This window comes from Equus asinus, chromosome 7 (assembly GCF_041296235.1).
Source record: "Equus asinus isolate D_3611 breed Donkey chromosome 7, EquAss-T2T_v2, whole genome shotgun sequence".
Lineage (NCBI taxonomy): Eukaryota > Metazoa > Chordata > Mammalia > Perissodactyla > Equidae > Equus > Equus asinus.
Genome location: NC_091796.1, coordinates 83898933 through 83917310, shown reverse-complemented (window position 1 = coordinate 83917310; position 18378 = coordinate 83898933). Strand labels below are relative to the sequence as shown.

At 42.1% G+C, this 18378-nt stretch overlaps 1 long non-coding RNA gene across 3 annotated transcripts; it reads left to right on the top strand.

Moving 5' to 3' along the window:
* The first annotated feature begins 4220 nt into the window (after positions 1–4220).
* Positions 4221–17416, top strand: LOC106827699 (uncharacterized). 3 transcript variants are annotated; one of them, XR_006530243.2, is made up of 4 exons: positions 4221–4411; positions 4715–4910; positions 6106–6274; positions 16651–17416. It is a non-coding gene; the product is annotated as an uncharacterized lncRNA (long non-coding RNA). The 3 variants fall into 3 exon arrangements; XR_006530245.2 differs by having other exon boundaries at positions 4287–4411; positions 4774–4910; XR_006530244.2 differs by lacking the exon at positions 4715–4910 and having other exon boundaries at positions 4248–4411.
* Positions 17417–18378: the final 962 nt, after the last annotated feature.

The window sequence follows — 18378 nt, the reverse complement described above, 5'->3', positions numbered from 1 at the left end:
CCAGAGCCTGGCTGTGACCAGTAGAGTACCCTGCTGGCCTCCAGGTCATGAGGGAGTAGGCAGGCTCTACTTCTGGGCTGGAGACAGACTGACAGAGACACACACACAGAGTTGTTTGGCTCAGGTCCACGCCCTTCAGGAAGTCACATGAACCCTGGGCTATTCTGTGTCAACCTGACTTCAAAGGGCTAGAGCAGATAACCCTTAAAATTCTGTGAATCCATATGGGGTCCTGGACCACCTGAGGGCAGCATTTGAGGGTGAAAAAGTAGAATTGTCTTGCCCAGGTTTCCAGGTTCTTTATTCCTATTGTCTGTGAGCTTTGTTCAAAATCAGCCGTAGCCTGCTTAGTTTCATTTTATACACAGAAGGTGAGCTAGGTCAGAGCCTGAATGTGGGTCAGCTATAAATGTGACAGGGACTTGTGAGCCGTGTGGATGGTGCTGCAGCTCAAACAACCCCCCGCAGCCACGCAGGGGAGCAGAGCTGAACCGTGAAGACACCCTCAGTGGAGAGGCCCAGGAGGCTGGGAAAGGCCACCGTGGGCCTTTTGGAGCATCGTTCCTCCTCAGGACTAGGTCACAGTTTGGGAAGGCCTTGGGTTAGTAACTCTCCGTCTGCAACGCAACGTGGACTATAACCCCGTGTCCATGACCTGGTTCTGAAGAGAGCTGGCTAACGTGCAGAGCTTCCTCATGGCTTTCTAGTGGGGCCTCGCACAGTCGCCGAGTACCTCTGTTTCCCCACTTGTCCGCGTACTGCCTTCTGTACAGACTAACTGCCCAGGGCAGTGTGAAATGAATGAAAAGGGATTCAGAGAAGCTTGGGGAAAAGGGGCCAAGTGCTCTCCACAGTCCATTCCAGAGGCTGCCAAAGGCTGGATTAGGCAGCATCAGAATCACCTGGGAAGTTTTTAAAAAACAGAACCCAGGGGGGCTGCCCCCATGGCTGAGTAGTTAAATTTGTGCACTCCGCTGTGGTCGCCCAGGGTTTCGCCAGTTTGAATCTTGGGCACAGACATGGCACCAACTCATCAAGCCATGCTGAGGCGGCATCCCACATGCCACAACTAGAAGGACCCAAAACTAAGAATATACAACTATGTACCACAGGGCTTTCGAGAGAAAAAGGAAAAAAATAAAATCTTTTAAAAAAAAAAAAAGGAAAAAAATTGGAACCCAGGGTCCCACCCAGGGGGTGAAAGGTTCAGGAAATGGGTTTGGAGAGGGAAATGGGCACCTGTGCCTTGTTTGTTTCTAAGTTTTCTAGGTTATTCTGATGTCCAGCTGGGCCTGGGAACCACGATTCAGGCCACCCCACAAAGGCGGCAGCTCTTGGACTTCTCACCGAGGCCTGGCTGGCCGGTGTAGAGCTTCTCATGGAGGAAGGTGTGGTCTCGGAAGCTCTGCAGCGTGTTTCCCGCGGCTATGATGGCCACCATGACCAGCCAGCTCTGTAACACGTTCAGGAAGCGGCTCATGGCTCCGCTCAGAGAGGGCTTTCTGCCTTGGAAACGAAGCCAAGGGACACGAGATGACAGACGGTTAATCTACTTTAACCATGAGCTGTCTCACCTCCATCATTAACCTGGGCCCCCCGACGAGGGTTCTAGTCAGCTTACTTGGTCCATCACTTGATAAATTCCTCTCCGGGTCCCCTGGGCTCATCCATCCCCAGGGATCTTGACACACTTCTCTTACTTCACAGGGTTAGCACACTGCATTTGAATATTTACCTTAAAGCAAAGTGTGCTGACCTTTACCTAGAGTCTACAAGGCCAAATAAGGCAGCGGGTGGAAATGACAAACCCAGCAGAAAAACTGGAGAGAAGAACGGGAAAAGAAGGTCAGTGTACACATATTACTACAAAGTAACCCAATGGACTGCCGTGGAAGACTGCAGAAACTGGTCTCAATATTGAGTCATGCTAACGCTAGTGAACCCACAGTGAACTTTGCACTAAGTGGCACAGTACTTATTTTTGTCTAAGAATTTCTCCAAAAGATTAGCTAAATCAGAATTCATTTCTGTTGGCTGGAGTCAGTCCTCTTATATCTTTACTTGTAGCCCAGTTTTTCATGCCTTTCCTTCGTAATGCAAGTGGCTCAGTAGTGACTCAATCTACGACCTGCCTGGCTACTGATGACAGATCCTTCCAGCACATAGAAGCCTTATACATTTGAGCGGAACCTATGGTGTAAGGACAATATTTACATCCTCAGCTCTTCTCTACTCTGGTTCTCAGGCACACCACGCTCCATAAACCAGAATAACAATCTAAAAGTTATAAATAAACCGCTGTGACTTGAGAGCTAGTAAGAAAATTATATGGATGGGCCAGCCCTGGTGGCCTAGTGGATAAGTTCAGTGTGCTCCACTTTGGCGACCCCGGTTCTGTTCCCAGGCATGGACCGACTCATGTCTCGATAGCCATGCTGTGGTGGCGGCTCACACACCCAAAACCCGGAAGATTGACAACAGCTCTTAGCTAAGGGTGAAACTTCCTCAGCAAGAAAAGAATTATATGGTGATGGAAACAGCAATCTTGTGTTGCAAGAGAAATGATAATAGTTAATAGTTACTAGGCGTTTGTGTGTGCCATGCAGTGCAAGCACCTAACACATATCATCTCATTTAATCCTTGAACAAGGTAGGTAGGCACTATTTGTATTTGGTTTTTACAGATGAGTGTTGGCACAGAGTTTGAGTGATTTGCTTGAGGTTACACAGCTAATATATGGCACAGCTGAGCTATCTGGTCTCTTGGACTCTACATTGCAATGTTGCCTCACTGAGAAGATCTTGATGAAGTTTCCATTCTTGAGGAAGACAAGCATACCATGTCCACGTCTGTCTTCAAGTTGTATGGGAAATACAATTAGGTTACATACTTTTTGCCTAAAACAAAAAACTTACATCAAGCCTTGCTGAGCATTGATTTCAGTCAGCTTGATTTACATAAAACCCATGTATATAAAGACTCTAATATTGGAATTCTTCTCATCTTGATGGTGTTTTGGCTCACAGTTTGTCTGTTTTGGATTCACTTCTTTGGCCTCAAGTGGTGATAACACCATCAGGCTTCCTTTGCCTCTCTGGCAGTCTTAGGAGGCTCCTACACTACCCACCTGAAAAAGATATTAAAGCCAGCAATGACTGAAGACAGTAAGAAGCACCAAAAAGTAAACAACAAAGAGCTCTAGAGGAGGATGGGTGAATGGATGACTGACTCCTTTAGGGAAGGTGGAACACAAAAGTGGACTTTGTGAAAGTCCAGAGAGAACAAGGCTCTACTGGACATCACAAGTGGGTACAGCAGGGGCCAGGATCCCTCCATCCTCCTTATTTCTCACCCTTCCTCAACAGGAGACTCAGGGTCAGAAAAGCGGCATGGACAGCTCTCCCCTTTGACAAAATTTATGTCTGTTTCACAGACGCTCTTAGAAATAGCAACAACCTGATGAGGATTATTTTAGACTGGTTACTTTTAAAACTGCAGATGAGAAGTGGGCTTTGAGGAGTGGAATTTGCTTGCCCTTTGATGAGAGACATTTGCATTTGTGAAGGAGGTCTCCATCTGTGGGGGGTGTTTCCTCTCTGCACCAGGAGGAAGGCATGATGGCCTTGTCTTGAAACTCTTACAGGAGAAGGCAAGGACTTAAGTTGTTTACTGTCTGGTAGCCTCATGTAACTGACCCCACCCCCCAACATCCTCCTTTGTCTTTAGCTGAAGATAATATTTAAGCGGTGGCTTCTGCCATTTACTTAATCCGGTTTGATTCATATCTAAAAGTTATAGGACCACCCAATAACCAGACCCTACCGGCACTGATACCATTTAACAACTCTTTTTACATAGTCTTTCCTTTGTCTTGTAAAAACATAACTCACATACCTATGCCTTAAATTTAGCCTTCCTCTCCACCCATGTTTGCAGTGGCGGCAGCAGCGCCTCATCCTGCCCGTGGGTCCTGTCCCCACGCAGCGGCTCTGACTGCCCATGGGTCCTGTCCCCACGCTATTCCACACTATTCTCTAAATAAAAGAGCACTACTGCCAGACCTTGAGACTCCAAGAAATCTTTCTTTCGCCTCCTCAGCTCACCAACCCGCATCAAACCCATTAGGGGCGGAGTGGGAAGAGTCAACAAGGACTCTTCTGCTGAGAGTTGGGCGCTGCTCCCGCGCTGCGCCGCGGTGACGACATTCGTCCGCGCCCGCAGCCGAGCGTTGTCGCCGTCGGGTGGCGGGCGCCTGCGCAGTGGCTCCGAGCGGGCGGTTGCTTGTTGGTTGTTGTAGTAACCGGGGAAGCCGCCTTCCGCGGCCGTGAGCCCGGCTGGGGAAGGAGCAGGGAGGTCGGCGCCGAGCGCAGTCCCCGCCTACCCGCCCCGAGCCCTGGGAAGATGAGCCAGGTAAACGCCTGCGCCGGCGCTCGCCTACCGCGGGAGGTGCGCTCCGCGTCTGGGCTGCACGGCCCGCTGCGCCTCCCTCACGCAGTCCGGGAGCCGCTGTTGGCTTCCGGGCGCGCCGGGCCGGATCCCGGCGGCGGAGTCGCCCCGTCCTTCCCGTGGGGGGCATCTGCAACCTGCCTGGGATGGGGGTGGGGGGCCAGGGGTGGGGCTGAGGCGCTGATCCCTTTAGAGCGGGGACGCTCCTTGGGCGAGTGTCCTTAATCTTCTTCCGACCGGACCGTCCTGTGTCTCCCCGCTCTGCAGGCAGCCTAGGACGGTCGGCACCCCTTCCTCGCTTGGAGGTTTTGTTTGTTTTGCTTTAGCTTAAAGGACATCCCAACATTTTGGGAAAGATCGAGAAATCCCGCTGGGAATCTTTGGAAGGACACCTTTGAGGTTGTTAGATCTTCAGCCCATTCCGCTGACGATCTGTGAACATTATCGGGATCTGCGTTTTTTGGTGCGTTTACAATCTAATCGTACTGTGTACATGAATGTATAGAAAAGGTTTGCCACAACCAGAAGGACCCACAACTAAGATATACAACTATGTGCTGCGGGGATTTGGGGAGCAAAAAGCAGGGGGAAAAAAAAGAAGAAAATTGGCAACAGTTGTTAGCTCAGGTGCCAATCATTAAACCAAAACAAGAAAAGGTTTGGAAGGATTGACATCAGGTGGCTATCTCAGTAATGGGACTATGGTCCTTTGAATATTTTCATTTTCTTTATCTGTCATTTCTATTCCTTCCTCAAACACACATGACGAACAGGTAGCTTTTCCCTATGGAAAAAAATTTTGTTAGAAATTGGAAATATCTTAACGTGTATTTGAAATTCAGATCATACTTTCAGATGTTTAGTACGGGAGAATAATTTTTTTTTAAAGATTTTATTTTTCCTTTTTCTCCCAAATCCCCCTCGTACATAGTTGTGTCTTTTTGGATGTGCATCCTTCTAGATGTGGCATGTGGGATGCGGCCTCAGCATGGCTTGATGAGCAGTGCCATGTCAGCACCCAGGATTTGAAGCAGTGAAACCCTGGGCCACCGAAGCAGAGTGCGCGAACTTAACCACTCAGCCTCAGGGCGGCCCCGGGAGGATAATTTTTGAGTGTTTGGGAGGACAGTTATTTTTTTTTTTTCCTCAGCTACTTATGATCTCTGTTCAAGACAGCTCTGTTAATCCTTTGGTTCAGTGGTTGAATTTGTTTTGGTGGAAACATGAGGGCATTTAACCTGTGTGCTTGTCATAGAGTGTAAAATATTTTCAAGGATCTTAAATCATGAGTTTTTATTTTTAACCTAGGACAGGTTTTTCTAGCAAGGAATCTGTTTTAGGTAGTCGTCCACCTACCTGAGAGTTACCTAAAAGTTAAGCAGGTCTGTCCTTTTGGGGCATGTTAGATATAGTAGATGAAAAGAAAATTGAGAAAGTCGAACTTAATAACAGCTCTTCAAATGCATAGAGGACAGACAGTATGTTTGGACAAAAATCTTGATTTTTGTGTCATACATGAGGCACTGTGATAGAAGGTAAGCTTCTAGAGGTTGGCCATCATTTAGGTAGATAGTCATTTTTATTACTTGGAAGATCATCAGCAGTGATCACCAGATAGACAACTGCATTGTGTCTCAGATCATTCGGCGTTCTTACAGGAGTCTGTGCCATCCAAATTGTTTGATCCAGTGAATCTGCAAGGAAAGGTCTCTGAGGCCCGCGTCTGCTGACTGCATGAGAAACCCTAAAGGAAATGCCAGTCGTGATGGCCCGGGACCTGGAGGAAACAGCATCATCCTTGGAGGACGAGGAGGCGGTCAGCCAAGAGTAAGTAACAGCAAGCCTGCTTTTGACCCTTTGCCTCTAGGGTGGAAAATAGTTCTTTTACTCATCTACTCTTTTACCCAATAGGCTTCCTTTGGTATTGTCTCCCTCTGGTTTTAGCTTCTGTCCATGATCTAATTCAAGCTCTTATTCCATCCCCATCAGCTATCTGAAATGAGATAAGGCTCTGGGCTCATGGGTGAACACAAGCTCATGAATGAACATCGGCTCTAGGTGTTGCAGGTAGCTCTTGGTAAACTCTCAATCAGAGCTCCTAACGTAGGACATCTTGAAATTTTTAGATATTGAAGAAAAGTATGTCTCCAAACTCTGACATTGGTTATGTTGCTTTCTCAAAAGCATTACAGTGATAGGATGATGATAATACCAAGAGGTCAGGTGACTTACCAGAGTAACCATGGGGCAGGACGTTAGAATTCTGTAGCCTGTGCTGTGTCTATTGGACCACGTTGCTTTCCTGAGTTCCTTTGGGTATGAGCCAGGTTTCTTGGTTGCTAGATTCTCATAATAATAGGAATGAATGATAGTGATAAGTGCAGCTGCTATAGATGATGGTAAGGGCTTTAACTACTGTGTCTCATTTAATCTGAAGATGTTACTATTCCCACTTTATTAAGCTCCGTCTCGGAAATATCAAAGCACTTCTTCAGGGACACAGAGAGAGTAAGTGAAGGACTGAGATTCAGGCCTAGTTTTCCTGGATCTTGAAGCACTTTGCTGTTTTGCCTCCTTTAATGTTAATACTTGACACAGAGAACAAAGAGAGAGACTGGCTTAAACGTAAGATTAGTTCTTAAGATTCTCTGTGAGTCCCCTTGGATGTGTGTGTGCTGCCTAACCTGAGAAATGGGGATATCATCTCCCAGGCTGTTTTCTAGGGGTATGGTTAGGATCAAACAGAATAATGTGTATGAAATTACTTTGTACGTTATAAAGTGCCGTACAAACATAAGGCATTATTCCAACTGGCTTTGACATTGAATTTAAAGTGGAGTTCTTATTTTAAACTTGAAGATTACATTATTTAATATGACTTGAAAAAAATTCTTGAAGTATTAGTAAAGCTTTGGGGAAAGGCTTCTCATCATGGTTAGGTTGTAGAACATAATAGAGGTTTGACAATACATTTGGGTCATTCTCATTAGGGTTAATTAAATGGGTAATTCTCTTAGGCCACTTTGCCTTCTCGTGACTTTTGCTTTCTGTGTGCTGCCTCTTACCTGTTTCACAAAATTTTTAACTTCTACAGCAAGCGTCCGTCTTTCTGATTTCAAGATCATGCTTTTACTGCATGAATTTCTCTCTTATTAGTGGGCCTAGAGGTTGGGCCCACCAAGTATTACGTTGAACTATATGAAATTGCACTTTGGGGGGTTAAAAACAGTCAATATTGAGAATTTCAGATGGCTCAACCTAGTATTGTAGTAGGATCTCAAGAAATACTTCCTGACTGAATGGAGGGAGACTTTATGCTTTAGGTCACCTTAGATCCAGGGTTCTTAACCTTTTTAATGCCATGAATCCCTTATCAGAATAATATTTGTAAGGGCTTAAAATAAAATACATATTACGAGGAATACCAATTACATTGAAATGCAGTTGCCAAATTTGAAAAACGTGATATAGTAATATGTGCTTTCTTATTACTACATACATAACAAGATTATTCATTTAAAACATTGGAAAGTTAAATTCTCTAAAGATAGTAGAAGGAAGACTGTTTTTGCTTAGTCAGCGTAAAACCATCACACTGTAGGGTGGTCTTTGATTAACAGTAATACGTGGAGAATACTGGGAAACAGCATAGATGTCAGGACCCCCAGTGTGAGATGTCACCATTTGGTAGCTGAACAGTTGCTTGGGGGAGAGTTGCCAGCTCGTTGTCCAGCCTCATCACAGCAGAGGAGGAGGACTGGGATCACAGGTGATCTAGTGGCAAGTTTAATATCTGCCATCACTTAGAAGTAGTGATAAATGTAGATGTTATTTTGAGATACTGGCAACAACTGTAAAGTGCTATAAAAAATCTGTAATTTCAGGTAGAGCCCACGGCAAGATAATGCCAATACTGCTGTGCTTTGTTGCCTATGTTCGTAACTGAGAAAGGTTAAATTTCTAATGGAAATCAGTGAAAATAAAGGTGTGATCCCCCCTACGCCACCCAATCCAAATTCATGGAACTTGTGCTCTTCCTTTCAACCTCCTACTGTTGATTTTTAAAAAGCATTTTATTGAGGTCATAATACTTGATAACATTGTGAAATTTCAGGTGTACGTTATTTGTCAGTCACCGTATATATGTGCCCCTTTACCCCTTGTGTGCACTCCCCAACCCCCTTCCCCTCTGGTAACCACTAATCTGTTCTCTTTGTCCATGTGTTTGTTTATCTTCCCCTTAGGAGTGAAATCATACGGTGTTTGTCTTTCTCTCTCTGGCTTAATTCACTTAACATAATACCCTCAAGTTCTATCCGTGTTGTTGCAAATGGGACGATTTTGTGCTTTCTTATGGCTGAGTAGTATTCTGTTGTGTATATATACCTCTTCTGCTTTATCTATTCATCAGTTGATGGGCACTTGGTTTGCTTCCACATCTTGGCTCTTGTGAATAATGCTGCAATGAAGATAGGGGTGCATAAGTCTCTTTGGATTGTTGATTTCACGTTGTTTTGGTAGATACCCAGTAATGGGATAGCTGGATTGTATGGTATTTCTATTTTTAATGTTTTGAGAAATCTCCATACTGTTTTCCAATGTGGCTGCACCAGTTTGCATTCCCACTACCAGTGTATGAGCGTTCTTTTTTCTCCACAACCTCTTCAACATTTGTTTTTTGTCTTGCTAATTATAGCCATACTGACAGGTATAAGTTGATATCTCATTGTAGTTTTGATTTGCATTTCCCTAATAATTAGTGATGTTGAACATCGTTTCATGTGTCTGTTGGCCATCTGTATATCTTTTTTGGAAAAACATACATATCCTCTGCCCAGTTTTTGATCGGGTTGTTGGTTTTTTTATTGTTGAGTTGTATGAGTTCTTTATATATTTTGGATATTGACCTATTGTCAGATAAATGATTTGCAAATATTTTTTCCCAGTTGGTGGGTTGTCTTTTTGTTTTGTTCATGGTTTCCTTTGCTTTTCAGAAGCTTTTCAGTGTGATGTAGTCCCATTTGTTAACTTTTTCTTTTGTTTCCCTTCCTAAGTAGACATGGTATTCGAAAAGATGCTACTGAGACCAATGTCAAAGAGTGTAGTGCCTGTATTTTCTTCTAGGAGTTTTATGGTTTCAGGCCTTACATTCAAGTCTTTAATCCATTTTGAGTTAATTTTTGTGTATGCTGCAAGATAATGGTCTACTTTCATTCTTTTGCATGTGGCTGTCCAGTTTTCCCAGTACTGTTTATTGAAGAGACTTTCCTTTTTCCTTTGTATGTTCTTGGCTCCTCTGTTGAAGATTAACTATCCATAGATGTGTGGTTTTATTTCTGGGCTTTCAATTCCGTTCCATTGATCTCTGTCTCTTTTTGTGCCAGTACCATGCTGTTTTGATTACTGTATAGCTTTGTAGTATATTTTGAAGTCAGGGATTGTGATGCCTCCAGCTTTGTTCTTTTTTCTCCGGATTCTTTGGGTATTTGGGGTCTTTTGTTGTTCCATATAAATTTTAGGATTCTTTGTTCTATTTCTGTGAAGAATGTCATTCAGATTCTGATTGGGATTGCATTGAATCTGTGGATTGTTATAGGAAGTATGGACATTTCAACTATGTTTATTCTTCTGAGCCATGAGCATGGAAAATCTTTTCATTTCTTTATGTCTTCTTCAGGTTCTTTCAATAATGTATAGTTTTCAGTGTACAGGTCTTTCACCTCTTTTGTAAAGTTTATTCCTAGATTATTGTTTTTCTTGCAATTGTAAATCGGAATGTATTCTTGATTTCTCATTCTGCTAGTTTATTTGTAGTGTATAGAAATGCAACTGGTTTTTTTTAATTGATTTTGTACCCTGCCACTTTGCTGTAGTTGTTGATTATTTCTAAGCATTTTCTGATGGATTCTTTAGGGTTTTTTGTATATAAAATCATGTCATCTACAAACAGCGAGAGTTTCACTTCTTCCTTTCCAATGTGGATTCCTTTTATTTCTTTCTCTTGCCTAATTGCTCTGGCCAAAACCTTCAGTACTATGTTGAATAAGAGTGGCGAGAGTGGGCACCCTTGTCTTGTTCTTGTTCTCAGAGGGATGGCTTTCAGTTTTTCACCGTTAAGTATGATGTTGGCTGTGGGTTTGTCATATATGGCCTTTATTATGTTGAGGTACTTTCTTTCTTATATGTATTTTATTCAGTTTTTATCATGAGTGGATGTCGAATCTTGTCCAAGGCTTTGTCTGCATCTATAGATGATCATGTGATTTTTAGTCCTCATTTTGTTGATGTGGTGTATCACATTGATTGATGTGCGGATGTTGAACCATCCCTGCATCCCTGGTATAAATCCCACTTGATCATGGTGTATGATCCTTTTAATGTATTGCTGTATTCTGTTTGCCAATATTTTGTTGAGGGTTTTTTCATCTGTGTTCATCAGCAACAACAGTGGCCTGTAATTTTCCTTCTTTGTGTTGTCCTTGTCTGGTTTTGGTATCAGGGTAATGTTGGCCTCATAGAATGAGTTAAGAAGTGTTCCAACTTCTTCCATATTTTGGAATAGTTTGAGAAGGATAGGTATTAAATCTTCTTTGACTGTTTGGTAGAATTCTCGAAACACACCACCTGATCCTGGACTTTTGTTTTTTGGGAGGTTTTTGTTTCAATAGCATTTATTTCTGCTCTGATTTTTATTATTTCTCTCCTTCTGCTGACTTTGGGCTCTGTTCTTGTTTCTCTAGTTAAGTTAGGTGTAGTTTAAGATTGCTTGTTTGGGATTTTTCTTGTTTGTTAAGATGTGCCCGTATTGCGATGAATTTTCCTCTTAATACAGCTTTTGCTGTATCCCATATGAGTTGGTATGGCATGTTATCATTTTCATTTGTCTCCAGGTATTTTTTGATTTCTTCTTTGATTTCTTCTGTGATCCATTGCTTGTTCCATAGCATATTGTTTAGTCTCCACATCTTTGTGCCTTTCTCCTTGTAATTAATTTTTAGTTTTATAGCATTATGATCGAAGAAGATGCTTGTTTATTATTTCAATTTTTTTAAATTTGTAGAGGCTTGCCTTGTTTCCCAACATATGATCTATCCTTGAGAATGTTCCATCTGCAGTTGAGAAGAATGTGTATTCTGCTGTTTTTGGATGGAGTGTTCTATATATGTCTATTAAGTCCAACTGTTTTAGCTTCTCATTTAATTCCACTGTTTCCTTGTTGATTTTCTGTCTGGATGATCTGTCCATTGATGTGAGTGGGATGTTGAGGTCCCATACTATTATTGTGTTATTTTTAATATCTTCTTTTAGGTTTGTTAATAGTTGCTTTATGAACTTTGGTGCTCCTGTGTTGGGGGCATAGATATTTATAAGTGTTATTTCTTCTTGATGAAGTGTCCCTTTGATCATTATGTATTGGCCCTCTATGTTGCTCTTTATCTGCCTTATCTTGAAATCTGTTTTGTCTGATATAAGTATTTCAACACCTGCTTTGTTTTGTTTGCTATTAGCTTGGAGTATTGTCTTCCACCCCTTCACTCTGAGCCTGTGTTTGTCCTTGGGGTTGAGGTGTCTTTCCTGGAGGCAACAAATTGTTGGGTCTTGTTCTTTAATCCATTTTGCCACTCTGTGTCTTCTTGTTTGAGAGTTCAATCCATTTATATTGAGGGTGGTGAGTACTGATGCATGAGGGCTTAATGCTGTCTTTCTGTTGCTCATTATCCAGTTTTACTTTGTTACCTTTGTTTCTCATCCTGTGTGTTTTAGCCTACCCATTGACTTCTGCAATTTCTTATGCTGGGTTTCTTAGATTTTTCCTTATTTACGTTTTGTGTCTCTGTTCTGTTTTTTAGTTTAGTGGCTACTCTGAAGTTTGTATTCAGAATCTCGTGTATAATATAGTCCATTTTCTGGTGGTCTCTTACTTACTTGGGCTAGATGGATTTAGTCCCTTTGCTCTTCCCCTCCTAAGTCATTATTTTCATCTCTTATTCCAATTCGTGTTGTGAGTTTGTGGTTAGAGTGATAAGATCGTCTTTGCTTTGGTGGTTTCCTTCCCTTTATCCTAATGCTATAGTTGAATATTTGCTATCCTCTCTGATTCTGTCTCTTTGTCTCCCTACTCTGTGATTTGTGACCCCTTTCTCCCTTGTTTTCTTTTTTCAGGTATGAGAGCCTTCTTGAGGATTTCTTATAGTGGAGGTTTTTTGTTTTTTGGTTTTTTTTACGGAGTCCCTTAGCTTTTGTTTGTCTGGAAAAGATTTAATTTCTCCCTCATATCTGAAGGATATTTTTGCTGGATAGAGTATTCTTGGCTGAAATTTTTATCCTGTAAAGTTTTGAATATGTCATTCCTTTCTCTCCTAGCTTGTATGGTTTCTGTAGAGAAATCCACTGAAAGTCTGATAGGGGTTCCTTTGCAGGTTATTTTCTTCTGTCTTGATGCCCTGAGTATTGTTTCTTTGTCATTCACTTTTGCCAGTTTTACTACTATATGCCTTGGAGTAGGTCTTTTTACATCGACAAATCTAGGAGATCTAAAAGCTTCCTCCACACAAATTTCTCCCTCAATAGAAGAAAATTTCCCAAATCTATTTCTTTGAACACTCTTTCTGTTCCATTTTCCTTTTCCACACCCTCAGGGATTCCGATAATTCTTAAATTGGATTTCCTCATTGAATCTGCTATTTCTCGGAGATTTTCTTCAGTTTTAAAAATTCTTAGTTCTCTTTCTTCCACTGTCTGGAGCCATTCAACCTGTCTATCTTCGATCATGCTAATTTACTCCTCTATGGTGTCTACATGGTCATTCAGGGAATCCATATTCTGTTTTATCTGATCCATTGTATTTTTCATCTCTAGTATTTCTGATTGATTCTTCTTTATAGTTTCAATCTCTTATGTGAAGTAACTCCAGAGCTCGACTTGTTTCTCTATATTTCCATTTACCTCATTGAGTTTTTTGATGATAGCTACTCTGAACTCATTTTCACTTAGTTTACTTAATTCCAAGTCCTCAGGACTTAATTCTGTGTTTTTATTGTTTTCCTTCTGGTCTGGAGCTTTTATAAATTGGTGGATGGTAGAGGAGCGGTTTTTGTGCATGCTATTATTCAGTTGCAGTTACAGCCTGTTGCCACTAGATGGGGGTCGAGAGCCACGCGTTCTGAGCCCTCTGCCTTCAGCCACAATGGCGGGCATGCAGCCTGGGTTGGGGGAGGGGGGGCACTTTCTCTCGCACTGACCTTGATTCTGATCAGCTCTCGCTTTCTGGTTTCCCAGGGCCCTGGCTTGATGGGGTCCCCACACGTGAAAGCTTTCCCCCATTAGCAGATTTCTGCAGCATAGGCAGTGGGAGTCCTTGACGATCCCCAGACGCGTGGCCCCTCCCTCGCTCCTTCCCTCACCCACAGCAGCGATCGCAGTCTCTAGAGGAGGGAGCGAAGATCTCTCTTACCCCATTCCAGCTCCTCCGATGGCGGCTCCAGCCTCTCCGCCCTCCGTCGTTTGGCTGCTGTGGGTCTCTGACAATCTCTGTATTATTAGAATTATTGGTTGAAATTCAGTTGTTCATGTTTTGGTTGTACTTTGGAGGGGAGAGAGTCCTGGGTGAGCTCACTCCGCCCTTTAGCTGACGTCCCTCAACAACTTTTTCAACGTGGTCCCATTTTTTCTGTTTTTTGGGAGGTTTTTGATTACAGTTATAGTGTCTTTACTTGTGATTGGTCTAGTTAGCTTCTCTCTTTCTTCTAGATTCAGTTTTGGGAGGGTGTATGAGGCTACGAATTTATCTGTTTCTTCTAGGTTATCCAATTTGTGGGCATAAAGTTTTTCATAGTATTCTCTTGTAATCCTTTGTGCAATTCCCTTGTAATCTCTATTTCATTTCTAATTTTATTTATTTGATCTTCTTTTTTTTCTTAGTAGATCTGGCTAAGAGTTTGTCAGCTCTCTTTATCTTCTCAAATAACCAGTTCTTTGTTTCATTTATCCTTTCTACTGTTTTTTTAGTCTCTATTTCATTTATTTCTGCTCTAATTTTTATTATTTCTCTTCTGCTGACTTCTTCTTCTCTCCTTTTTCTAGGTCTATTAGGTGTAATTTAAGATTACTTGAGATTTTTCCTTCTTAAGGTGGGCCCATATTGCTTTGAATTTCCTTCTTAGGACCTCTTTTGCTGCATCCCATGAGTTGGTATGATTTATTTTCATTTTCATTTATCTCCAGATATTTTTTGATGTCTCCTTTAATTTCTTCATTGATCCATTGGTTGTTCAGTAGCATGTTGTTTAGTTTCCACATATATGTCACTTTGCCAGCTTTTTTCTTGTAGTTGATTTCTGGTTTCATAGTATTATGTTTGGAAAAGATGCTTGATATGATTTCAGTCTTCTTAAATTTATTGAAGGTTGCCTTGTTTCCCATCGTACAGTCTATCTTTGGAATGTTCCACGTGTACTTGAGAAGAATGTATGCTCTGCTGTTTTTGGGTGGTGTGTTCTATATATCTATAAATCCATCTGATCTAGTGTATCATTTAATTCCACTATTTCCTTGTTGACTTTCTGTCTGGATCATCTATCCATTAATGTAAGTAGGATGTTGAGGTCCCCTGCTATTATTGCGTTGCTGTTAATTTCTCCCTTTAGGTCTGTATTTTAATAGTTACTTTATGTACTTTGGTGCTCCTGTGTTAGGTGCATATATATTTATGCGTTATGTCCTCTTGGTAGAGTGTCCCTTTTATCATTAAATACTGCCCCTCTTTGTCTCTCATTTTCGTTTTTATCTGGAAGTCTACTTTGTCTCATGTAAGTATGGCAACACCTGCTTTCTTTTGTTTGCCATTTGCTTGAAGTATCGTCTTCCATCCCTTCACTCTGAGCCTGTGTTTGTCTTTAGAGCTGAGATGTGTTTCCTAAAGGCAGCATATTGTTGGGTCTTGTTTTTTAATCTGTCCAGCCCCTCTGTGTCTTTTGATTGGACAATTCAATCCATTTACATTTAGAGTGATTATTGATATATGAGGGCTTAATATTGCCATGTTATCTGTTGTCTTCCCATTGTTCTGTATTTCCCTTATTTCTCGTTCCGTGTATTTCTGACTGTCAGTTCAGTTTGGTGATTCTCTGTGATAGTTTTCTCCTTGTTCTCTGTATTTATCATTTGTGTCTCTGTTCTGATTTCTTGTTGAGTGGGTAGCATGAAGTTTGTATAAAAGATCTCATAGATGAGATAGTCCATTTTCTGATAGTCTCTTATCTCCTTACTCTAAGCAGGGTCCATCCCTTTCCTCTTCCCTGTCCAATTTATTGTTGTCACAACTTATTTCATTTTGGTTTGTGAGTTTGTGATTAAAATGAATTGTTTACAGTTATTTTTGATGCTTTCCATCCCTTTCACTATAATGTTATAATTGTTTGCTAACCTGTTCTGATGGAGAGCTGCAATTTTCTCATTTTGTATGTCAGTTTATCTCCTTGCACAACGCTTTGTAAACCTTATCTTTCTCTTTTCAGATATGAAGGCCTTCTTGATGATTTTGTGGGGGATCTTGTGACAATTAACTCCCTCAGCTTTTGTTTACCTGGGAAAGTTTTTATTTCTCCATCGTATCTGAAGGATAGTTTCCCTGGATAGAATATTCTTGGCTGAAAGTTTTTGCCTCTTGATATTTTGAATATATCATTCTACTCTCTCCTAGCCTGTAAGGTTTCTGCAGAGAAATCCACTGAAAGCCAGATAGGGGTTCCTTTGTAGGTGGTTTTCTTCTGCCTTGCTGCGCTTAATATTTTTTCTTTGTCATTGACTGTTCCTAGTTTTACTAATATATGTCTTGGAGAAGGTGTTTTTAAATTCATGTAATTAGCAGTTCTGTTATCTTCATTTTACATGTAATCCAGATCCTTCCCCAGGTTTGGGAAGTTCTCAGCTATTATTTCTTTGAAGAAGCTCTCTGCTTTTTTCTCCCTTTCTTCTCCATCTGGAATATTTATAATCTTTATGTTGCATTTCCTAATTGAGTTTGATATTTCTTGGAGAATTTCTTCATTTCATTCCAGTGTTACTTCTCTCTCCTCCTCCACCTGAAGCATTTCTATATTTCTGTCTTCTAAATTACTAATTCTATCCTCCATAATATCAGCTCTAGTTTTAAAGGATTCCAGATATTTTTATGTCTCATTCATTGTGTTCTTCATCCCCAGCATTTCTGACTGAACAAGATTGAGTCACATTGGGAAGACAGTCCAGGCCTGACAATCCCTTCCTCCAACCACCTGAGCTCTCAGTTAACTGGCTGGTCGCTAACTCCTTTCAGGACATGGAAACCTGTTTATTAATTTGTCCATTCATTTGTAAGCACCTGTTATGCCCAGAGCCCTGAGCCACAGGAGAGATGTCTTAGTGAAGGTTCCAGTCCCCCAACAAGTTTCCCATTGAGTCAGAAGAGGAGATGGAGGAGGAGGGGAAGAGGACAGGAGAAGAGAGAAGGAAGAGGGGGAAACAGAAACCACCAGAAAACCAAGGCCAGGATCCCAGTAAACTCAGCAAGCACAGAGAGGGTAGGGAATGCGTTCCTGCAAGCACAGGCTGATGACAGGAAGGCAGGAGGTGAGCAGGTGCCCAGCCAGCAGAGAACACCTCACAAGCACTGTAGCTTCTTTCTGGTGGTTGTGGTAAAAGATACTCAGCTTAAAATTTCCCATTTTAACCATTTACCACCATAATCATTTTTAACTGTACAGTTCACTGGCAATAAGGACATTCACATTATTCTGCAACCATCACCTCCACCCATTTCCAGAACTTTCTTCATCTTGCTCCACTGAAACTCTGTACCCCTTAAACAAGAACTCCCCATTCCCTCCCCGCTGGCAGCCACCATGTGACTTTCTGTCTCCATGAATTTGACTACTGTAGTCACCTGTGCTATAATAAACATATATTTGGTCTTCGCCCCCATTCCTGGAATTTCCTGAGTGATAGTAGAGTCTTTTGTTATTCATAAGGGGCCCCTTTCCAGTTTATGCTAATCAGGTCACTTAGAGTGAACAGGGGCCCTTGACAGCCTCATCTTGGAGTTGGTCACCAGAAGAACTGCCTAGTCATCAGAGTTTGGGAACTTCCAACCCCACCCTCTTCCCACCTCTGAGCAGGAGAGGGGAACTGGACATTGAGCTCTATAAACACTCTTCAACAAGGAAATTCAGTGAGCTTTCAGGGTGGTGAACACATCACATCAAAGTGCTGGGAGGGTGGTGCCCCCAGAGAGGACATGCAAGCTCTCTGCCCCTCCCCCACACCTCCCCCTGGCATCTCTTCCATTTGCCTGGTCCTGAGTCGGATCCTTTGTAACAAACCAGGAAATGTAAGTAAAATGTTTACCTGCGTTCTGTGAGCCGTTCTAGAAATTACAGAACCTGAGCGGGGGTTCTGGAAACTCCCAGTTTATAGTCAGTCAGAAGCATGGGGGGGCGCCCAGGATTTGGAAATGGCATCTGAAGTGGAGGCAGTCCTGTGGAACTGAGCCCGTAACTTGTGGGGTCTGCACTAACTCCAAGAAGTTCGTGTTAGAATTGAATTGACTTGGAGGACACCCACTTGGTGTTGGAGAATTGGAGTACAGGTTGGTGTCAGGAAAAAAGACACTGCAAGACATCACATAGGTGGAGTTAAACAGTATTTGTCCTTTTGTGACTAGCTTATTTCACTTAGCATAATGTCCTCAAGCTTCATCCATGTGGCACACCTGTCAAACTTTCCTTTCTAAGGCTAAATAATATTCCATCATATCTATATGTATCACATTTTGTTTATCCGTTCATCCGTACATGGACACTTGGGTTGCTTCCACCTTTTGGCTATTGTGAATAATGCTGCTATGAACAAGGGCGTACAGGGGCCAGCCCCATGGCCGAGTGGTTAAGTTTGCG